The sequence below is a fragment of the Eumetopias jubatus genome, unplaced genomic scaffold, assembly GCF_037043125.1.
Source record: "Eumetopias jubatus isolate StellerSeaLion01/CBP00866 unplaced genomic scaffold, mEumJub1_p1.0 scaffold_5, whole genome shotgun sequence".
NCBI classification, from domain to species: Eukaryota; Metazoa; Chordata; class Mammalia; order Carnivora; family Otariidae; genus Eumetopias; species Eumetopias jubatus.
In genome coordinates, this window is record NW_028274811.1 from 36,383,320 (window position 1) to 36,393,951 (window position 10,632).

Genomic DNA, 10,632 nt, shown 5'->3' on the forward strand with positions numbered 1-10,632 from the left:
GTATCAAGGAAGAGGTTGACAGCTGCCCCCAAGGTCTTCTTTCCCTGTCCAGTCTCCATGTAATTTTCTGCCTCTCTGATCAATACTTGCTGAACAGATATGTAGGGAAACTTTATTTAAATTTATGCAAATCACCAGTCCTTCTGTGGAGCCCATTATGACTCCCGGCCATGCTATGGAGCCCTCTGTGTGTGCCCCCCAGCTGCCAGCAGTGGCGCCATATGCACCGAAGGGATTCCTCCCATGAACTCATTCCTTTGCGGGGAGGCCAACCAACGAAGAGTTCAAGAGTTAGAACAGCCTCAAAGAATTAGGTTTATGATTGTCAAGTTCCCACTGACAGAAACTGGTTGGGGGGGTTACAGGAAGGAGGGGAAAGGGTGGAGAAGCCACACGTCTTTGAGAACCCAGCAAATGTCTTAATAAATAGATAAGCATCTTGTTCACTTAGCATTTTCGATGTTAGAAAGCAAATAGGACCAAAGCAGGGTCTAAGAACTGCATGTTCTTCCCTCCTAAGAGAAAAGAGATTGCACAAACTGATGTGTGTTCAGCATTCATGACCAGTGCAGGAGAGCATTAAGATTGGGTTGGGCATTGGCTCAGAAGAGACTATAAATGATTCAGCCGGTAAACGTCAAAAGAGAATCGATTTCTCCTAAAGTGCCCTCTACAATATTATTTAATTTGTCTCTAAAAGGTTAGATCGATTTTAATAATATCCACTGTCTTGTGAATTCCTATTCATCCTTCAAAACCTTCCCTGACACCAGTATCACTGACCAAGAAAGTGTGCCCTAATTTCCCCTAGGGCATCAATTTGCCTTTTTCACGCACAGGTATTGTCACTCTTTTTATATTCAACTGTCAGGTGTTCATTTGCAGGTCTGTCTCTCCTGCTGGACAGGAGCTCCCTGAGTCCAGACAGTGGCCTCATTTATTTCTGGGTCCTTGTTTTAACCTATGGTGTAGCACTGTAAATGCCATATACCTACTCGATAAAGGAACACACTTATCCTAGTATAGTATTTATTCTGCAACTTCTGGTGGCCATGCATAAACATCCTGGTTTTCTTTCTGGCTGCAGGTCACAGGCTAGTTACTCTCTTCTAATGAAATTATTTCGTGGATGAGATCATTGAAATTGAGTAATTCTCTCAAGGCTGTAGGACTTGTTAAATGACCCAGCCATTTTTTTAAGTTTATGACAAACTTATTTGGTATGAAACCTGACCCACGCTGACATGAGTCTATTTATAGTTTTTAGTTATCCATTTATTATGAATATTCATATGTTACACTATAAATATTAGTGCATTTATTGTGTATTGCCCCTTTCTATAATAAGAAACATTCAAAATTCTCTATTACATCTTGCCCCAAGGATTTCAGAAAAGGTACCCTGTACTTGTACAGTGTGATTTCATCAAAAGAACCCGTATCATGCAGTAAGTGTTCTTTTGTTGTTAGTGCTTATTACAGCAAAGCAACATCAACAGTCCTATTAAATTGGTGTTAGCCACTTGGCTCGTATTGTGTTATTTTGTTTGCACTTAATTGTCAATGTATTGTGGGTATAAATATGTTAGAAGCTATATACATTTTACTGTTAATCTAATTTTATATTTATAATATTCAGGTACTATGGTAATAAAAGTAACTTAACCGAATAAAAAAAATTCAGGAAATCGATGAAAAAAATTGTATAGCTAAAATTAACTTGAAAAAAAAAACCCTTACATGTCCCTAGGGGGACAATATAAGTGATTTTGTGAGTGATTATATACATATATATGTATATATAGCACTAGTCGTATACATAAATACATAGTATGTGCTCTAAGAATCATGGGCATTATACACACTCAGATTAGTCTTCCTCTTCTTTTGACAACCCTACTTATTCAGAGCCACAGAAATAACTGGTTCTTTCACTCACCTTGTCCTTTTTCTCCTTGCACTGGAACCATGCTAATCTTCTCTGTATCGCTCCCATTTTAGTATATATGCTGCTGAAGGGAGTACAGAGCTTATCCTTTCTCTGATCCCACCCCCGCCTCTTTAGGGGCCACATGCACACAGAAGTTTCAGAAGAATGAATGGAATCAGCCAGCTGACTTGGAATGATGACAGTAGAGCCACAGTCAGAACACTTGCATATTTACTCTCAGCCAGAAAGATGGAAATTTAACAACATTTGTAACATTCAAGATGGTAGTTACATGCAGGGCCCAGACAGATAAAAGAAATAGATGAGGTGGGTGGGCTGTAAGAAAGAAAACTGTGCAGGGTGATGAGGGATGGCAAATCGAAATTCTTCAGCATTAGAGTAAAAACAGGCAGTGGGGGACTATGGTAGAGAAGCAGCCAATCATGGCAATTTGAACTTGAACACCAGCTAATTGTCAGTATAATTGGGGATTGTGGGTCCAATTTTTTTTTAAGATTTTTATTTATTTATTTGAGAGAGAGAATGAGAGCCAGAGAGCATGAGAGGGAAGAGGGTCAGAGGGAGAAGCAGACTCCCTGCTGAGCAGGGACCCCGATGTGGGACTCGACCCTGGGACTCGATCCCGGGACTCCAGGATCATGACCTGAGCCGAAGGCAGTTGCTTAACCAACTGAGCCACCCAGGCGCCCCTTGTGGGTCCAATTTGCTGTATCTTTTGGTTTTCTTTTTCAAAGGGGGTGGTGGGGGAGAAAACCAGGGTTCTGTATGCATTCTCCTGACTTTCTATATTGGCAACTAATTCAATGAAAAAATAATAGTGTAGATCAAATAAAATACATCTGTGGGCCAGATTTGGTCTTCAGATCATCACTTTGCATCCTATGACTTAGAATCTGATGGCATCATTAGCATCCTGAACAAACTTGTTACACATGGTCCCCTATTTCTAACCCTGGATAAAAAGAGATGGAAACTTTTCTTGTGGTAAATCATATTATTTTCATCTGAAGTGATAGCTTTGGATGTGGCTCAAGAGTTCACTTCTGGAAAAGAGAAATCTCTTTCTGCCCTTGTTTGTGACTAATAGTATTTGAAATTAAACGGGATTGGAGACACTGAAATACATACTCAAGGTCCAATCTCACGGCCTTAAAGACTCTTCCTTTCAACATGGATCCTAAATTGATATTCATCCTTTTTCCATTCCCTTAATCTAGACTTCTCAGAGTTGATATAAGGTGGTGAGTGTCCAACATTGAATGTTTCATTGGGTCAATAGAACCTGTGAAATCAATCTGTTCAGTTAACAAATGACAAACACTTAATGATGCAATGTTTTCTGAGAGCAAAATTGTTTGGCAACATATTTGCCAAGTTGGTAAAGAAGACAATTTTCACATTTCAACCCTCACTTGTGTTCTACTCATTTCTTCATGCAACAATATGCCTTGAGTGCTTATGATGTACTGGACGCTATTTTAGTTACAGTGGATCTCTTAGAGATAAAACAGACAATGTCCCTAAATTCCCTCAAGTACAAATCAAATATATAAGAATATATTTGATGCCACTCCTAATAAGTATTAGAGGTATTACACAAAACCAAATATACAATTACAGACTACCCTATCCTCAAAGGATAGAGGGAAAAATTGCAGCCATGCTGGAGAAATAAGGGGAAAAATGTTCAGATGAAAAGAAGACAATGAAGAAAGGATAATAGTGAAGATAGTGAAATTGAACCACATACAGAAGGAGGAGCGCACAGGCAAATCTTTGGATCAGTTAGGAAGAGATGCCTGGCTCTTCATTTATGAATTTCTTCCTCAGCTGGATATTTCATAATTAGAAATTGACAAACAGAAATGGTTACTTTTATGAAGTTAAACTTGGGGTTCATGTAGCTGCACTAGGAGTACATTTCCTAGGCTGAGCTCAAAGAAAACTCCTACTGGAAGGAATAAGCTCTAAAGGTGTCCAAGTAATAACCACAGTTTAATTTTGAGAGGCAAGAAGCACTGAAAATGAGACAGCCCCAATAGAAATAAAGATTAAAGATGATGTATGCTTATCAAAATGTCTCCAGCAAAGAAACTCAACAAACCTGGTTTCTAATGTGGTTTGAGTAACTGTTGATCTGCTTTACTTTATCTTTTGTAGCATGCTTTCTCTGAATAAAACCCTTGAAAAAAAGTCAGTAGGTAGGCTGAGATCACCAAAGCAATATTGTCTTACAAGTCAAGTTTCCCCATCAGCCAGTTCTCCCGAGGCAGATTACAGCATTTGTATCAGTATACTTCCATTGAACACTTCTTATGTATTTATGGAGGCAAAGCCTGTAAGTGCCAAAACCAAGGAGCTAGGAACCTTTTTTTGTTAAGAATTGATAAACATTTCCTCCAGCCTTCCTATACAGACATAGATTTGACCATGGCTTTTCTTGCTCCCCTAAAACTATGTCAGCTAATGGGCAGAAATACAGATTTAAAAAACCCCCAACTTTATCAAATGTAAGAATTTTTATTTTTAGGTTTATATATCTAATCAAATGAACAGAAATTAATTGAAAAAATTATCCAGATAATCTTATAACATTCACAAACCAATTTCAATTTATAAATAATTGAGAATGAAGTGCCTCATTTGAATTGTTGGGATAGTTCAGGTAGTACATCTTCTTTCTTCATTTGATGTGTGTAGACTCACTTTATAGAACCTAGAAAAACAATGTTTGGGATTTAAGAGAAAAGACAACCCCTGAACACTAAAAGATGTATTTCCTAGTGGTCATTCATGCCTTTATTGAAATACACTTAACATACATATGTACACTTAACATAGGTGGGGTGCTCTATTTAACAATTAAGATACAAAGACGAATAAAATGGGGCTGGTCCTCCCCTCATGAAACTCACAATCCACCATGGGGATAGACAATCAACCAGACACCATACATGGGATATAAGTTGTGAAGGAGAAATTCAGGGTTTGAAGGAAGGGATCCATTCTTGCAGTCAGGGGTAGCTGATGAGATCTAGAAGGTATGTGGGAAGCTGATGTGAAGGAGAAGGGAAGAAGTAAGGGAGTCAGTGAAGCCACCCAGGACACTGTAGCCCAGGTCCCATCTGACGATGGGAGAGACTCAAAGCAAGAATAACAGAAAAACTAGAGAGCCAGGTGCAGGTCAGCCCTCAGAATCACATGCAACAATAAAGCATTGTTGTGTGAAGCCACTACACTTGGGGGCACTCATTATGCAGCAATAAAGAAACAGAACACAATGGTTTCCATTTTACAAGTGAAGGTGATGGTTGTTGCTAGTGGATCCTGATGTCGTAGGAGCCCTGCAGAGCCTGAAGCAGGGAGCAGAGTGCTGTGCTGCCAAGGCCAAGAAAATGTCCATCCCCATGGGCTCTCCTTCAGCCCCAGAACAGCTGCTTGTCTTTCTGTTGTTTTCTTACTCCCTTGTTCTTCATAATTCTTCCTTCTAGGAAAGTCACTGAACCTCTCTAAACCACATCTTCTTTATCTTTAAAATGGGGACAATGATAATATCTCTAGTAAGAATTAAGTAAGAGGGGATCCAGAGGGGGGCGGGGCAAGATGGCGGAGGAGTAGGAGACCTGGATTTTGTCAGGTCTCAGGAATTCAGCTGGATAGGGATCAAACCATTCTGAACACCTACGAACTCAACAGGAGATCGAAGAGAAGAATAGCAACAACTCTCTGAACAGAAAAGCGACCACTTTCTGGAAGGTAGGAGGTGCGGAGAAGTGAATCCGAGGCGATATTCGGGAGGATAGATGGCGGGGGAGGGGGCCTCTGTCGGCCGCTTCTGGCAAGTGCTAGAGCTGCGGAGCACAAAATCGGAAGTTCTAGAAGTCGGCTCCGCTGAGGGACGTTGCTCCAGTGGCTAAGCAGCGGGTGGAACCCTCGCAGGACAGTGTGGTCTCAGGACTCTCGGGGTCACAGAAAGACCGGGGGTGCCTGAGTGCGGCAGAGCTCCCAGGTATGGGAGCAGGGAGGCCGGCTGCAGAGATGGAGCCGAGGCGCGGGCTCTCAGCTCGGAGTTGCCATAAACCATGATCCACAGCACAGTCAGGCCACTGCTCCTCCAGCAGGGACCCAACAAGCAGCAGAGCCGGGGAGACTCCCCTTCCTCCCCTGGGAGGAGGGGCGCGGGAGCGCACCGCAGGGATCTGCTGGGTTTGGAGACTCCACACAGGGTCGGGTGCCAGAGATAGAAACGCTCGGTCACAGGCCGGGTGAGCACGGAGTATGGCCGGAGACCAGGGAGACGGGAGTGACTGACTGCTTTTCTCTGGGGGCGAAGTGAGGAGCGGGGCCCTCAGCGGAGTTCTCAGCTCCTCTGGGGTGGAGATTGGGAGGCCGCCATTTTCACTCTCGTCCTCCAAAGCTGTAGGGAAAGCTTGCAGGGAACAAAGGCTGCCGAGAGCAAACCCGAGCAGATTACTTAGCCCGGTCGGACAAGGGCGGGGCAATTCCGCCTCCGGCAAAGACATTTGGAAACCACGGCAACAGGCCCCTCCCCCAGAAGATCAGCACAAACAGCCAGCCAAGACCAAGTTTACTGATCAAGGAGAATGGGAAACTCCATCGCTAGGGGAATACTGCACATAGAATTCATGCGTTTTTACCATGATTCTTTAGTCTTTCAAAGTTAATTTTTTTTAATGGTCTTTTTTTTTTAATTTTTCTTTTTCCCTTTTTCAACCAACATCTTATCAATCCCTCTTTTAAAAAAAAATTTTATTTTTCATTTTTAGAGTCATATTCTATCCCTTCATAGTAGTTACCCTTATTTTTGGCATATATATATAAATTGTTCTTTCTTTAAAATTTTGAGATACAGTTTCTTCTAACAGATCAAAATATACCCTAAATATCTAGTGTATGGCTTTGTTCTAGTCTCCTGCCTGATCACATTCTCTCCCCCTTTTTTTTCTTTCTTTCTTTGCTTTTTTAAATCCTCTTCTTTCTTTTTTCAAACAGTTTCTTAACTTATCAATTCCTTTTATAAAATTTTTTATAATTTTGATCTTTACAATCATATTCCATCCCTTTATCACATCAACCCTTATTTTGTACATATATAAGTCTTTCTTTCTTTAAAATTTTGGCAGACACTTTCTTCTAACAGACCAAAATACACCCAAAATCTAGTGTGTGGCACTGATCTCTGCACCAGCCTGATCATATTTGATCATATACTGTTTTTTTTTCTTTTGTTCTATTTTTGTTTTTATCTTTTTCTTTTTTTTCTTTCCTTTTTCTTTCTTTCCCTTTTCCCCTGGTTTCAAGTCTTTTCTGATTTGTTTAGAGTATATTTTCTGGGGAGGTTGTTACCCTGTTAGCATTTTGTTCTCTCATTCATCTATTCTCCTCTGGACAAAATGACAAGATGGAAAAAAATCACCTCAACAAAAAGAACAAGAGGTAGTACCGTCTGCCAGGGGCCTACTCAATACGGACATTAGTATGATGTCGGACCTAGAGTTCAGAATCATGATTTTAAAGATACTAGCTGGGCTTGAAAAAAGCATGGAAGTTATTAGAGAAACACTTCCTGGAGAAATAAAAGAACTAAAATCTAACCAAGTCGAAATCAAAGGCTATTAATGAGGTGCAATAAAAAATGGGGGCACTAACTGCTAGGATAAATGAAGCAGAAGAGAGAATCAGTGATATAGAAGACCAAATGATGGAAAATAAAGAAGCTGAGAAAAAGAGAGATGAACAACTACTGGATCACGAGGGCAGAATTCGAGAGATAAGCAATATGATAAGATGAAACATTAGAATAATTGGGATCCCAGAGAAGAAGGGGGGGGCAGAAGGTATATTGGAGCAAATTATAAGAGAGAACTTCCCTAATGTGGGGAAGGAAATAGGCATCAAAATCCAGAAGGCACAGAGAACGCCTCTCAAAATCAATAAAAATAGGTCAATACCCCAGCATCTAATAGTAAAACTTACGAGTCTCAGAGACAAACAGAAAATCCTGAAAGCAGCTCGGGAGAAGAGATATGTAACCTATAATGGTAGAAACATTAGATTGGCAACAGACCTATCCACAGAGACCTGGCAGGCCGGAAAGGACTGGCATGATATCTTCAGAGCACTAAACGAGAAAAATATGCAGCCAAGAATACTATATCCAGCTAGGCTGTCATTGAAAATAGAAGGAGAGATGGCAAGTTTCCAGGACAAAAACTAAAGGAATTTGCAAACACGAAACCAGCCCTCCAAGAAATATTGAAAGGGGTCCTCTAAGCAAAGAGAGAGCCTAAAAGCAGCATAGACCAGAAAGGAACACAGACAATATATAACAACAGTCACCTTACAGGCAACACAATGGCACTAAATTCATAACTTTCAATAGTTACCCTGAATGTAAATGGGCTAAATGCCCCAATCAAAAGACACAGGCTATCAGATTGGATTAAAAAACAAGATCCATCGATATGCTGTCTGCAAGAGACTCATTTTAGACCCAAAGACAACCCCAGATTGAAAGTGAGGGGGCAGAAAACCATTTACCACGCTAATGGACACCAAAAGAAAGCTGGGGTGGCAATCCTTATATCAGACAAGTTAGATTTTAAACCAAAGACTATAATAAAAGAGATGAGGAAGGACACTATATCCTACTTAAAGGGTCTATCCAACAAGAAGATCTAACAATTGTAAATATCTATGCCCCTAACATGGGAGCAGCCAATTATGTGAGGCAATTAATAACAAAAGCAAAGAAACACATTGACAGCAATACAATAATAGTGGGGGACTTTAACACCCCCCTGACTGAAATGGACAGATCACCTAAGCAAAAGATCAACAAGGAAATAAAGACTTTAAATGACACACTGGACCAAATGGACTTCACAGACCTATTCAGAACATTCCATCCCAAAGCAATGGAAAACATATTCTTCTCTAGTGCCCATGGAACATTCTCCAGAATTGATCACATACTAGGTCACAAATCAGGTCTCAACCAGTACCAAAAGATTGGGATTATTGCCTGCATATTTTCAGACCAGAATGCTTTGAAACTAGAACTCAATCACAAGAGGAAAGTTGGAAAGAACTCAAATACATGGAGGCTAAAGAGCATCCTACTAAAGAATGAATGGGTCAACCAGGAAATTCAAGAAAAATTAAAAAAATTCATGGAAACAAATGAAAATGAAAACACAACTGTTCAAAATCTTTGGGATGCAGCAAAGGCAGTCCTGAGAGGAAAGTATATAGCAATACAAGCCTTTCTCAAGAAACAAGGAAGGTCTCAAATACACAACCTAACCCTACACCTAAAGGAGCTAGAGAAAAAAGAGCAAATAAAGCCTAAACCCAGCAGGAGAAGAGAAATAATAAAGAGCAGAGCAGAAATCAATGAACTAGAAACCAAAAGAACAGTAGAACAGATCAACAAAACTAGGAGCTGGTTCTTTGAAAGAATTAACAAGATTGATAAACCCCTGGCCAGACTTATCAAAAAGAAAAGAGAAATGACCCAAATTAATAAAAGCATGAATGAAAGAGGAGAGATTACAACCAACACCAAAGAAATACAAACAATTATAAGAATATATTATGAGCAACTCTATGCCAGCAAATTAGATAACCTGGAAGAAATGGATGCATTCCTAGAGATGTATCAACTACCAAAACTGAACCAGGAAGAAATAGAAAACCTGATATAATATAAATATATTAAAATATAATATATTATACTATATATTATAATATATAATATAACATATATTATAATATAAAATATTTATATTATAATATATAAATATTTATATTATATTTTATGTATATGATATATATAAAATATAATATAAATAACCACTAAGGAAATTGAAGCAGTCATCAAAAATCTCCCAACAAACAAAAGCCCAGGGCCAGATGGCTTCCCAGGGGAATTCCACCAAACATTTCAAGAAGAATTAATACCCATTCCTCTGAAACTGTTCCAAAAAATAGAAATGGAAGGAAAACTTCCAAACTCTTTTTATGAGGCCACCATTACCTTGAGCCCAAAACCAGACAAAGACCCTATCAAAAAGGAGAATTACAGACCAATATCCTTGATGAACATGGATGCAAAAATTCTCACCAAAATTCTAGCCAATAGGATCCAACAGAACATTAAAAGGATTATTCACCACGACCAAGTGGGATTTATCCCTGGGCCGCAAGATTGGTTCAACATCCGCAAATCAATCAACGTGATACAATACATTGACAAAAGAAAGAACAAGAATCATATGATCCTCTCAACAGATGCAGAAACAGCTTTTGAGAAAATACATCATCCTTTCCTGATCAAAACTCTTTAGAGTATAGGGATAGAGGGTACATACCTCAATATCATAAAAGCCATCTATGAAAAACCTACAGCGAATATCATTCTCAATGGGGGAAAACTGAGAGCTGTCCCCCTAAGGTCAGGAACGCGGCAGGGATGTCCACTATCACCACTGCGATTCAACATAGTATTAGAAGTCCTAGCCACAGCAATCAGACAACAAAAAGAAATCAAAGGCATCCAAATCAGCAAAGAAGAAGTCAAACTCTCCCTCTTTGCAGATGATATGATACTTTATGCAGAAAACCCAAAAGACTCCACCCCAAAACTGCTAGAACTCATA

The 10,632-nt window shown here is 39.7% G+C and overlaps 1 non-coding gene across 1 annotated transcript; it reads right to left on the reverse strand.

Moving 5' to 3' along the window:
* Window positions 1-1,917: 1,917 nt before the first annotated feature.
* Window positions 1,918-2,025, reverse strand: LOC114221035 (U6 spliceosomal RNA). The gene has a single exon (XR_003611670.1). It is a non-coding gene; the product is annotated as a U6 spliceosomal RNA (small nuclear RNA).
* Between the last annotated feature and the right edge of the window lie 8,607 nt (window positions 2,026-10,632).